Source organism: Triticum aestivum, chromosome 4B (assembly GCF_018294505.1).
Source record: "Triticum aestivum cultivar Chinese Spring chromosome 4B, IWGSC CS RefSeq v2.1, whole genome shotgun sequence".
In the NCBI taxonomy this organism is placed as follows: domain Eukaryota; kingdom Viridiplantae; phylum Streptophyta; class Magnoliopsida; order Poales; family Poaceae; genus Triticum; species Triticum aestivum.
The window spans coordinates 334,638,322-334,651,688 of NC_057804.1; positions in this window are offsets into that span (position 1 = coordinate 334,638,322).

Here is a 13,367-nt window from a genome sequence, read left to right on the forward strand (position 1 = left end):
TCTACTCTTGTACTACCCATATCATCAATATTAATCAAGCAGGAGTAGGGTTTTACCTCCATCGAGAGGGCCCGAACCTGGGTAAAAACATCGTGTCCCTTGTCTCCTATTACCATCCGCCTAGACACACAGTTCGGGACCCCCTACCCGAGATCCGCCGGTTTTGACACCGACACTGACCATAGACCGGCCAGGTCTCTCCTGACAAAGAGAGAGACTTTATTGAATTCAGGACATCACCAAAGGGCGAGTGCTGAAAGAGGTCCGCGGCGGTGAACTCCATGATCGGAGCGCAATCGGGTTTGATCGGAAGGGGTGCGGGAGATTCGGAGTTCGGAACGGAGTCCGGCACCTTGGAGTCATAGGCCTCGCAAAGGACTAGGCTGGTGTTCGGCTCTATCGCCGTAGAAATTGCAGCTCCTGGGGTGGTGTCCAACCGTCCGTCCCCAACTAGCGTAGTTGGCTCCGAGCTAATGGTCGGAGCGGGCACCTGAGCGACGCTCTGGGCGTTGTCCGATGACAGAGCTAAATCATGCCCATCGTGACAGTGCGGCGCGCTCGGCCGTGGCTCGAATCCATCGGAGATCAAGTCCCCGCGGATGTCGGCCGTGTAGTTTAAACTTCCAAACCTGACCTGATGGCCAGGGGCTTAGCTTTCGATCTGCTCCAGATGGCCAAGCGAATTGGTCCGCAGTGCAAAGCCGCCGAATACGAAGATCTATCCGGGGAGAAAAGTCTCACCCTGGACCGCATCGTGGTTGTTGACCAAAGAAGCCATCGGGCCTTAAGGTGACGACATAGAGGAACTCTCAATGAAAGCACCAATGTCGGTGTCAAAACCGGCGGATCTCAGGTAGGGGGTCCCGAACTGTGCGTCTAGGCGGATGGTAACAGGAGACTAGGGACACGATGTTTTTACCCAGGTTCGGGCCCTCTCGATGGAGGTAAAACCCTACTCCTGCTTGATTAATATTGATGATATGGGTAGTACAAGAGTAGATCTACCACGAGATCGGAGTGGCAAAACCCTAGAAGCTAGCCTATGGTATGATTGTTGTTCGTCCTACGGACTAAAAACTCTCCGGTTTATATAGCCACTGGAGAGGGCTAGGATTACATAGAGTCGGTTACAATGGGAGGAGATCTTCATATCATATCGCCAAGCTAGCCTTCCACACCAAGGAAAGTCCTATCCGAACACGGGACAAAGTCTTCAATCTTGTATCTTCATAGTCCGGGAGTCCGGCCAAAGGTCATAGTCCGGCCATCCGGAAACCCCCTAATCCAGGACTCCCTCAAACCTCTAAAAAGAATAGAACTTAATAGCCTATCTGTTAAATGTACATAATTTAAAAAACTGAATTAAATATTACTTTCAAGTTCAATTACTAATACTCAAAAAGTTCAAACATATAATGTTTGTCAATTATGCTAAATTTCTTATTTATAGAAAAATTGAGAAGTTCAACTACTAAAACTCTAAAAGTTAAAACATATAATGTTTGTCAATTATACTAAATTTCTTATTTATATAAAATCTGACAAGTTCAACTACTAAAAATCAAAAAGTTCAAACATTATTTAAAAACTGAATTAAAATATTACTTTCAAGTTCAACTACTAAAACTCTAAAAGTTCAAACATATAATGTTTGTCAATTATGCTAAATTTCCTATTTATATAAAATCTGACAAGTTCAACTACTAAAATTCAAAAAGTTCAAATAGAATTTATTTGTCAATTTTGCTAAATTTCTTATTTATATAAAATCTTTCCACACCACAACGAACGATCTGGTCATAAAATAATCTCAAACCCCCACCCCCAACCTAAGTTATAAAAAATCAGTTCAAACATACATGCGACATCAGTACTAAAACAGCAGGACCCAGGCCACTCGCACCACTGTGACATCAAATTTCAAACCCGTGCGCTGTATGAAATTACAATTCAGGTCACACAGTACTAAAACATAAGTGCACTAAAAATGAGAATACAAAAACTATAAAGGCCTAAATTAGGTTGGCACAGATGAAAATAAAATAAGTACAAGTTTTGAGCAACAACTCGCAGGGCACTGAAAAAATGTTTTGACATAAACTAGTGTATAAAAACTTCAATAGAAAAACAATGCTTAAACATGCACACGGAAAAACATCACAGAGCCATACGTCACCTAAACAGTGCAAAATGCCATCATCACCACCGCGGAGACGTGCAAGTGGGATTTAGCAGATCGTAAGTACAGCTTGACAAGACTAATCAGTGCAGCAGTAAAAAACATTTGTCTTGGACGGTTAGTTCTTCCAGGCCACCACCTGCGCCGCCCACTAGGCGGTTGCCACGACGCACTGCAAACGGCGACCCCCACGACCACTACACCAACGCCCCCGACGAACTGCCTCCAACACACCACCGTCGAGGCACTACAAAATACCCCATTGTCTTCCATCTCTGCCTCATTCACAGAACCACCATTGCTCCTTCCATCTCCACTGCACACAAACCAAAAACTTCTCTCTACCAAGCCCACAGTCGTCGGAGGAAGGCGATGGCGGAGGAATCGTCCGCCAAGCGTCACCATGGCGAGACTTCGAACAAGAGAAGCAACCTCATTGACGTTCACGTCCCCGGCGAGAAGCATGAGTACACCAAAACGCTCAAAAGGGTTGAGCTCCATGGCAAGGATACACTAGAGATCGTCTGCACCAGCATACCAGACAAGGCCGACGAGGTGATGAGCAGGCTCGGGATGAAGGGCGGCGGCTTGTATCTGAGCTTCATCGGAGTTGATGTGGAGTACACCGACGAGGAAGAACCTCCACAGATGGTGGCAGTCCTGTAGTCGTGCGTCGAGGGACTCTGCTTGGTATACCACATTGCAGCAGCCACAAAATGGTAACCCATACTACTGTTCATTTATCTGTTATACCAGTACTAGTCACTAAAAACTTAATTTAAACTTGTTTCCCAACTAGATGAACTACTATAGTCTATGAAGTGGATGCGCGAGTACATGTTTCTCAAGTTACATTCATTTCTGAAACTGTGAAGTGGATTGTTTCACCAGATTAGCATATGAAAAAAAGTTTATAGCATTCTGAACTTTATGCACCAAATTAATTTCTGAACTTGATGTACTAGCATAGATTCTGATCTTGATGCACTAATATAGTTTATAGAATTGATGTATTAAAAGATCTTTGGTGAAGTGGTATAGGTCCATATCTCGATGCACATGTTTCTCAAACTAATTTTTGAACTTGATATAGAATTAATGCACAAAGATGTATCAAGCACTAGTATAGGTCTTTTATTCAACAAAAAAGAAAACTAAAACTTAAATCAAGCAGCGCATGTATCATTGACTCTGGTAAAATGATTCTCTAATTTGGTGAAGCATTTGGTGAAGCAACGAAGATAGCAAAAAAGAAAAAATAACACGGTGTAGTTGAATTTTAATTCAGGACTTTGTGTACTAGTTTCTGAACTACATTCATGCATGGCTCATAATATATAAGTATCTACCTCATGGATTATCACTTCTAAAACAAAAAAAGGTAGAAGAATTAAATCCTCAAAAAAGAAGACTAATCTTTAAATGTGTGTCTCCCCCGTTGCAGGCCCAAGCGCCTCAAAGACTTCCTGCAGGAGGAGAAATTGTACACATTTGTTGGTTTCATCATTGGAGGTGACAAGCGGATGCTGGAGAAGTCTGGTTTGGAAATCAACCCCAACAACTTCATCGACATGCAGCGCAAGTGGAAAGATCCAAAGACCAAAAAAATACTACGACTCCTTGGCTGATGTTGCAGGTGGCGTCATCCACCCATTCTACGAAGGCATGAAGAAGAAGATGAACAGGGCAGACCGCAAACTGTGGGGGATCAGCCCGCTGCCAGACAACCTCATCACGTACGCAGGAACAGATGCGTACGCAACATACAAGTCATGGAAGACAATGGACAACATCATGACAGGTTGGGATATTTCAAAAGAGCAGGAGGCTGACCCCTACTACCACGACAACTTCGCGGATGAAGATGCATGAAAGTCTGCATTCGTTATGTTGAACCAGCTACCTTATGCTATGTGTGTCCTTAGTATTGTTGTTTCAGATTTGTAGTTTGCTTTCGTTATGTTGAACCAGCTACCTTATGCTATGTGTGTCAAGGTTTGAACAAGTTTGCCTATGTCTATCAAGTACATTGTTTGCTTATGTCATCCAACAAATTTGCTAGCTTCCTATTTTGTTGATCCATCATTTGAAGTTGAAGTAGGTTGAAGTTGAAACTTGATGGCTGCCACGCAGCACTAGTCATGGAGAGAAAAAATAACACATGAGTATTTTCACAAAAAAAGTGGCAGACTAACTAAGGAGAAAAGCAAATAGTAGCCTTCGACGCTCAGTATAGCTTAGACATGAACGGTAGTACTATCACGCTAAAAAAAATCAGTTTTTAGTTTCAGAAGAACACTAAAAAGACTAAGTTTCAGCCGAGGACAACATTCAATACTAAAAAGCATCGTGCTAAATAGTAGTTAGAAATTCACTAAGTACTGCAACATGAAAAGCAAAGAAACACCAGTATGTATTTCCTAGTCACTAGCATGCTAGGACTGAAAGTTCTGGTACAGTTGAACACACGGTACGTTCATTCTACAAATATATAAAAAGGAAAGGGAAGCTTCAGTTCGCATTCCTTAAAACAGTGACATACTAAGAATTAACAGTGACAATACAACTGAAATCTCAGTATAACTAAGTCTATACGGCAAGTGCTAGGATTATACCAAACATTGCCTGGAGAAGAACCACAACCTAGAAAAAAAGAAGGCCAAAAACTAAATCAAAAAGATATAAGTTCGACAAAAGAGAAAAATCACAAGAAACACAACAGAAGACGTACTAGCATCAAACAACACAAAAAATAAATAATTAATCAAAGTACTAGCATAATTGAAATCTCAGTACAACTAAGTTTATTCGGTAAGTGCTATGATGATACCAATTAATGCCTTGAGAAAGAAATAGTTTTGAACTTAATAGGACTATCTATTAAATGTAGCTAATTTAAACCAGTACTTTAACTTTTACTATGGAGTTCAACAACTAAAGTTCAAGAAGTTCAAACAGAAATTTGGCACCAAAATTTTAAAAGCCTTACGCTGAATGAGATTACAAATCAGTACTAACAGAACTATATCATAAGTACAAGAAAACGAGAGTACAGAAACTATAAAGGTCCAACTTAGGATGGAATCACATAAAAATAAAATAAATCTCACTTTCTCAGCAACAACTCGTAAATACACTTGAGAAAAAGTGTCTTCAGTTCAACTACTATATAAGTCTTCAGTACAAAAAATAAAACTTAACCAAAACGAATTCCCGATGAAACATACACAAATGAAACAGCTATTCAACCACACAATCATCATGGAAAAAAATTGTTAAACATTGTGCCACACTTAAAACACAACACAAAATATACTAGGTATTACATAGTACTCGACAAGACATCAAACACTACAAAATAGAGCCTACAATATTTTCAAGAGATATATCACACAACTATCCAATTCACTATGCAAATGATGACCATTTCTCATATGGATCAGGAGCCAAAGCCTGAACCTCCTTGGGAAGCTCCATCACCATAAGATGGTTATTCCAGTTGAACACAACTAACAATAAAACAAATTATCAAAAATCATGACACATAAAAAAAGGATGCACAATAAGCCAAAAACAGAAAGTGAAAAGCTCAACAAGAAACCCACGTCATGATCTCGAATGTTCTCAATGATCTTTTCACCATATAGCATCGCGCATACTTCAGAGTATAATGTCCACATTCATTTTCCCCTTGAAGTGGAACCTTGAAAAACGTTGGTTTCTTTGCAAACAGCTCCCAATTGGGCTGCTTGCTCGCATTGTACTGAGCATCACCATACACAGCCTTCATTACTTTGACCAATCTAGAAATCTGTAAAAAAACAAAACAACCCACACAGTTTTAGGTCTCAGAAAAAGCAGAAACAAAGATGCAAAAATATTAATCCAGTACAGATAATAAATGTCACTTACAATCTTCTCGCACTCTTTGTGATAGGTGTTCTTTGAAGGACGTTCGTTCTTCGGATAAGGTAAAGAATCAAGGATGTCAACGCTACTTCGGGACCGATTCATGACATATAAGGAATAGTGGTTCACTTTCCTATCCTTTGATAAAACCATAGGCTTGAATAGAGGCATCATGATCTAAAAACAAATGACCAAAAACGAGATGTTAAATATTCAAAATAAAAACCAGCATCACAACAAACAAATAAAAACCAAAAATCAGCTAGTAGATCTCACAAGGTCGACACTGAGCAAGTCTTCATTAGCTTTAACATAGCTCTTGAAATCTCTCGCTGCACTCTCCACATTAAACAGTTTATTTTCATCCTCGTAAAACGAACAGTCAAGCACAACCTGCAAAAAAGCCAAAATAGAAATAGACAGCGAAAAAGGATCAACAAGCGAAGTATTATTAAAACTCGTAAAAACAATAGGCACTCTTGTTCAACAGAAAGAAACCGATCTGATTGATTACCGTGATGAAATATGGACTTAGCAATATCCTTTTCCCAGATGTGAAATCAGCATTTCTCTCGGGATCTTGCTTCCAATCATCAATGAGGAAGTCCATTACATCACCCTCCATCATTTGCCCAGGTGAAAACACTTCCCAGATGCGAGTCCAAGTGAAGTTAGTTACGCTTTCAACAGGCTGAGGTATCATTGAGAATGTATTCCTGCAGCACACACAAGAACAAAAAGAAGGAGAAGCAAGATAAGGCATTCATAGCAGTTCGAGTTGTATAAAAAGGAACAGTTCAGGTCATATTTATCTAGCAGTTACAAACAACAGGAGAAAAAGAAGAGGAAAAATAATGAGAGATACTCACTCGGCATATTTCTCAGGCCATTCATCACTAAGCAACAGATTATACAACCTGCGAGCCTTGTCTAGGTGAGGGAATTTATGAGGGTGAAGCTGCTGCACAGGGGAGCAAAACTTTATAGGAGCTCTGGGCGCACGCTTCGTGCTTACAACATTGCCAGAATCCAAAGCAGGATCTTTCCTAGCACCACCAGCTCTATGAGCCACTATTCCAGCAAGGGGAGATAAACCTTTGGCAGCAGCGCTCCTCGTGACTCTTCCAACGCCAGCAATCTTGTCAAACACATCATCATCGCTGTCTATCAATTCCACAATGGGATTCTTGGGTGTAGTAGGGCTCTCTGCACAAGCAGCCGTAAAACCTCTCAGAGCTCCCAACCGCCCCTTCATAACACCCGATCTTGTCTTTTCGGGAGAACGCCCCTGGCTAAGATCAATAGCTACGCGCTCGAGCTCCAAGAACTGGCTACCACAGAGCCTGTAGTCATGCTAACCAAGATCCAACCACTCACCTGGAAAAAAAGAAGACCGCACAAAGCGTAAGTTCAAATACATATTTCATGACAGTATTAATAGAGAAGTACAAGCTGCTAAAAAAATTACAAAATTCCATGCACACGTACAGGGTTCGATGCCAAACAAACCCCAGAAGTCAACAACAAACACATCGCTAGTTGCGCAGGTATACATCAAAGTCTTCCTAATGTCCAGAATGTCTTCATGGCTGTAATCGACCATTTCAATTACACCATCCTCCCGACAATAATAGGTCTTGCATTTTTGTAGCATACCACAATCATGCCTATAAACAAAGGAAAAAACAAAAAATGGTACAACACAAAATCCGAAAAATACAGGAACAACATCCTCCCAGCAACAAAAACAACCAGCAAAAATCATTAAAAACGGATACTCACGTGTTTTCCTGCTGAGGCACCCGCACAAACTCGCAAGAGAAACCGGTGAGAACGGTTTGGCCCTGTCTACACTGGACTCCCTCCAAAGCTTATTTATATTAGTTGTCATATTCCTTAAGAATCTAACTGCATCACCCCAGGTTTCATGTCGGAGTAAATCAACACACTCGAAATGACGGAACCTCAAATTCAGAACAACCAAGCACCAATGCCCGGATTCTTCGCTAGGCTTCATGGTAGCCACAAATGACGGCGAGCCAAATGTAGGGAAAAGAAGGTGGAAAAAATCGCAGAGGAAAAAATGAATTTACCAAATCATAATGAAACCAAAAATTCAGCCTCCAAACAATAAAATAAAAGAGGGAAATTGAAATTCAAAAGTACAAACAAAAAATCACATAATCATACAGAATTTATATCCACTGCAAAAATTGAGGAACAATCATATCAGTTCAATTTCCTTGCAACAATAAGTGCAGCTTTAATAAAAGAAGCACGTATCATTCATAAGTACAGGTGTAAAAGCAGGCTAATCAAGTTCATTCCCACACCTCCCTAAACTGCAAAGAAAACATGACAGTTCTAGTTAATGAGTACAAAAAGTCCAAGTTCACCTACTTGGTCAAAACCATCAGCACCTGATCTCGTGAACCAATTTAGCAAATTGGAATCAATATTTCCATCACGGATCTTGGTATGTTGTACAAAAAGAATAACAATAGTTAGAAAATTGGCAAAACAAGTTATCATCCTTTTTACAAAAAAGCAAAATACTGACCGTCGCCCATCTGGGAACTATCAACTTGTCAGTGTCTCGGTACTTCTAACGTAGAGAATATAAAACAACATTAGCACTGTCTGAGTTGAGCATGCTAGTGGGGACAAACGCTTTAGCAATAGAACCAACACTGGCATCACATTCTTTATTTTGAAACATCGGCTTGTGACTAGAAAAAAACAAAAGATTCCATGAATTAAAACTACTGCAACAACAACAATAATCATACGAGAGAAAGAAAAAGAGATAAAAATGGTACGGGCAAAATCCCAAACTAACCATTTCGTACGGTTCGTGCACAACCTCGTAACAGCGAAGAAAAACGTATCAACCTTAACAACATTACCACTTTCTGCTTGCAGAAAATGATGAAAAATAATAAGTTCAACAACTACAAGAGAACATGTCCAAAATGCCAAAATTGAGAAGTACGCCCCTTACCTAGACTATCAGGGTTTGATGACGACGGTAGTTCCTGTGATGAGACCATTATGCCTCTAGTTTCAGGGTTTGACGACGGGACATCTTGAGAGGATATTAGTTGTGATGCCATGTTACATAGGATTTCTTGTGATAATTCTCTTGGTCACATCTTGTTCGACAATCCGCTTGACTTGTCATATGCTATGCATGAGATCAACAATATGTCATATTTGCAATCTCTTCATAGTGACTACACATACGCCATCAACATAAACCCAATTTGCACATATGGCATAGATGACAAGCCCATGGTTATTGGCATTTGTTTTTCTTGTGATGATATTGATATGCTTCATTTGCATCATTTATCTCATATTCCATGCCATGACCACCTAGCTTTGGATATGCATTGTTTTGGATGTTCTTCATTTTCTCCATATGATGTTTTCGCTATTGCTCATGAGGAGACCCCCATAGTTTCCTAATACATTTTAGGAGATTTTGATTCATCCTATCCATTGCATGATCCCAATACTTGTTTGCACAATATGGTTCCCATGAATAAACATGCTATTGATGTGCCATATACTTCTATGCTCAATTTGCATCCACATCGTGTCATACATAACAACTATTCTTTCATGATGGATGGCATGTTCTTATACCATGCATCAAATTTCTTTGAGCGATGCTTATCTTGTGCTAACTCACATGTGCACATACACATCATGATGAATGATGTGTACATTTACCACGTGCAAAATTTCTTTGATTTGTGTTTCTTTTGTGTAGGTACCCATGAATACTTGTCAACCTCACAATCCCATGAGTTGACAAAACGAGCTCTAGAGAGCAACGATGACTTGGGATCACATGGATTGCCTTTCCCTCCGCTCTCTTCGCGCAAATACTTCACGCATTTCTTCTACATGGCTCTCACATGGTTATGGGTTATCGTCGATTACATCTTATATGCCATCTTGCCATGTTCACTTTGCATGATATGCTCATTCATATGCCTTTGCCATGCATTTGTGACCCATGCTTTGCATTACACATTGATGTAGGGCGGAACCCTAGGGGCCGATCTTTCACGTTTGGAGTGGATCCTACGGGGGAACACAAAGAACGCGCGGAAAACACAAGGGAACACACGGAGAGAAACGAGAGAATCACTAAACCGACAAGTAATCGATCACACAAGGGCTAGATCAACGAACACATAAGGTAGCACAAGATTCAAAATCAACAAAGGAAAGATACAAAAGTAACTGTTCGTCTCCGAGAGGAGGTCTTGAATCCACGAGGGGATCTTCCCGTACAGGGATCTTGAATCCAAGTGAATCTTCTCCGAAGAGGCCGCGGTCTCTCACGAGGAGGAGATCCGATGGATGAGCGAGGCTCTATCTCACAAATGAGCTAAATCAACGCTAACCCTAAAATGTAGGTGGAGTGGGAGTATATATAGTCTAAGGGGCGAAGGGGTACATGGGCCTCGGCCCGGATGCACTGCACGTAGGCAGGGGAGGCCGGATGTCCGGGCTTTCCCGAGATGCCGGATGTCCGGGCGCTGGGCCGGATGTCCGGGCTAGCTTGATCCAGCTTCTGGACGTTCTGTGATGGGGCGCCGGATGTCCGGGCTGGCGCCAGATTTCCGGGCTGTCGCGGGGCGCCGGATGTCCGGGGCCTGGCCGGATGTCCGAGCCATGTAGCACTTCGATGGCTGGGCTGCTGCTGTTGTTGACATCTTTAGGGGTCGGATGTCCGGGCCGGGGCCGGATGTCCGGGTCCTGTAGCCTTTCTCCGGTTCCTCTCGTCGTGCTCCTTCATCCTTGTACTTGGGGACTTGTCCATCATTCCGAGCATCTCCGAGAGGGTCTCCTTGGTACTTAGGCATGCGTAGTGATGTAGGGCGGAACCCTATGGTGACGATCTTTCACGTTTGGAGTGGATCCTACGGGTAATCACGAAGAACACACGGAAGAACTCGAGGGAAAACACGGGGAGAACAAGAGAAAACACTAAACCGACATAGAATCAATCACACGAGTGCTAGATCACCGACAACATAGAGTAACATATGATCCACAATCAACAAAGGTAAGGATACAAAGGAACCGTTCTTCTCCGTACGGAGGTCTTGATAGTCTTCCCTAGAAAGGGGTCTTGAATCCGCTTGGGGGATCTTCTCTGAAGAGGTCGTGAGCTCCGAAGAGAAGTAACCAAGTGGATGAGCAAGGCTCTCACACAAAATATGAGCTAAACCAATGCTAACCCTAACTAGGAGGAGGGGTGACCTATTTATAGTCGTAGTGCAAATGAAAGTCAAAGTGAAGGGGTACAAGGGCTCCATCCCGCAGGTGCGGTCACACAGGTGCCGGACGTCCGTAAGGTGTCGGACGTCTGGAGGCTCGGGACAGTCCGAACGTCCGGTCGTACTCGGAAGTCCGTAGATTCAGCTCTGTCGTGGGCGCGTCGGATGACCGGAGAGGGTCGGTCGTCCGAAGCTTCATGACTGTCCGGACGTCCGGAGGTCGTTGGTCGTCCATAGATTCAGCTCGATTGCATGTCATCCGGTCGTCCGGTCCGCTTCGGACGTCCGTAGATTTGGTTCGGGTGGCGAAGTACCGGATGTCCGGAAAGCTTGGTCGTCCGTGTCCTGGCACTCGTCGGACGTCCCGACTGGGTCGGTCGTCCGACACCTGTAGCTTCCACAGCAGCTCTTCTTCTTGTCCATCATGCTTGGGGTCCTCGCCGTCTTGGCTCTTGTATGTAGCAGTTCCGTGGCTCACTTCCAGGCACCTAATCACACACAGAGTTTCCGAATGAGGTAGTAGCCATGTCTCATGAGTAGGAAGAGAAAGTTCAGAGAGGAGCGAGTTCACCTTATCTTCAATAGCCTTAGCTCGGGCTCGTGTCATGGGTCCAAGTGGTGTTGAGGGAGATGTAGGCACGTCCATGGGGATGAGCGGTTCCGGGTGCTTCGGACAAACCCATAGGCATCACTAACCACTCATATAAGCCAAATTTGGTTTTGAAAGCGGTTTTCCATTCATCACCTTCTTGAATGCGGATTTGATAATAGCCACTTTTAAGATCAATTTTTGAGAAAAAGTTGGCTCCACTAAGTTCATCAAGCATATCATCTAAGCGAGGAATGGGATTCCTATATCGAACGGTAATGACATTTATGGGTCTGCAATCAGAACACACGTGGAAACTTCCATCGGGTTTAGGCACAAGTATAACGGGAACAACGCAAGGTCTTAAGTTTCCACGTACATGACCGTTGTCGATGAGTTTTTGTACTTGCCGTTGAATCTCCTTGGTTTCTTCGCGATTGACACGGTATGGAGCTTTGTTTGGAAGTGGCGCTCCGGGGATGAGGTCGATTCGATGCTCAATACCTCGTAGTAGAGGTAGACCCGGAGGTAGCTCATCGGGGAAAACAACTTTGAATTCCTGCAAAAGAGATTGAAACACTAAAGGTAGCTCGTGAGAGGTGTTAGTTGTTGACTCTCCATCTTTGCACACAAGGACGAAGTGCATAACACTCGATGGGTTCTCACACACTTCTCTTATCTCACTTTTGGTGGCAAATAGGATGAGGTTTTTCTCTCTAGGCGAAGAGGTGCTCAAATTTGGCTTGTGGCTCTCACTCACTTTTGGGTGTGTCACTTTTTCACTCTTCTCTTCATGATTGGTGGATTGCTTGTCGGCTATCACTTGACTAGGAGACATAGGTCGTAGCACATATTCCTTACCTTTCATTTTGAAGCTATAGTGATTGGTACGCCCATTGTGGATGACACCACGGTCGAATTGCCATGGTCGACCAAGAAGTAGGTGGCAAACGGTCATTGGGACCACATCACACTCCAAAGTGTCTTCATAAGCACCAATTTTGAAGGAGACTTGGACCATATGCTCGACTCGTATAGTGCCGGAGTCACTTAGCCATTGAACTTTGTAGGGGTGTGGGTGCTTCCTCTTGACCAATTGAAGCTTGGAACATAGTTCTTCACTTGCCAAGTTGTGGCAACTACCTCCATCGATGATGACCTTGACGGACCTTCCATTGATGCCGGCCTTAGTGTGGAAGATGTGGCATCGTTGTTCTTCTTCTTGTTGATGTTGAAGTGTCAAGACTTTGGAGACAACGAGAGCGGGGCTCGAATCCTCATCACAAAAGACTTGATCATCTTCATCCTCGTTCACGCGCCGGTGCATGGCCACTTGCTCAAGGGCTTCCATCTCCTCTTCACTCATTGAGTCATATGTGCCGTCATCGTTGAG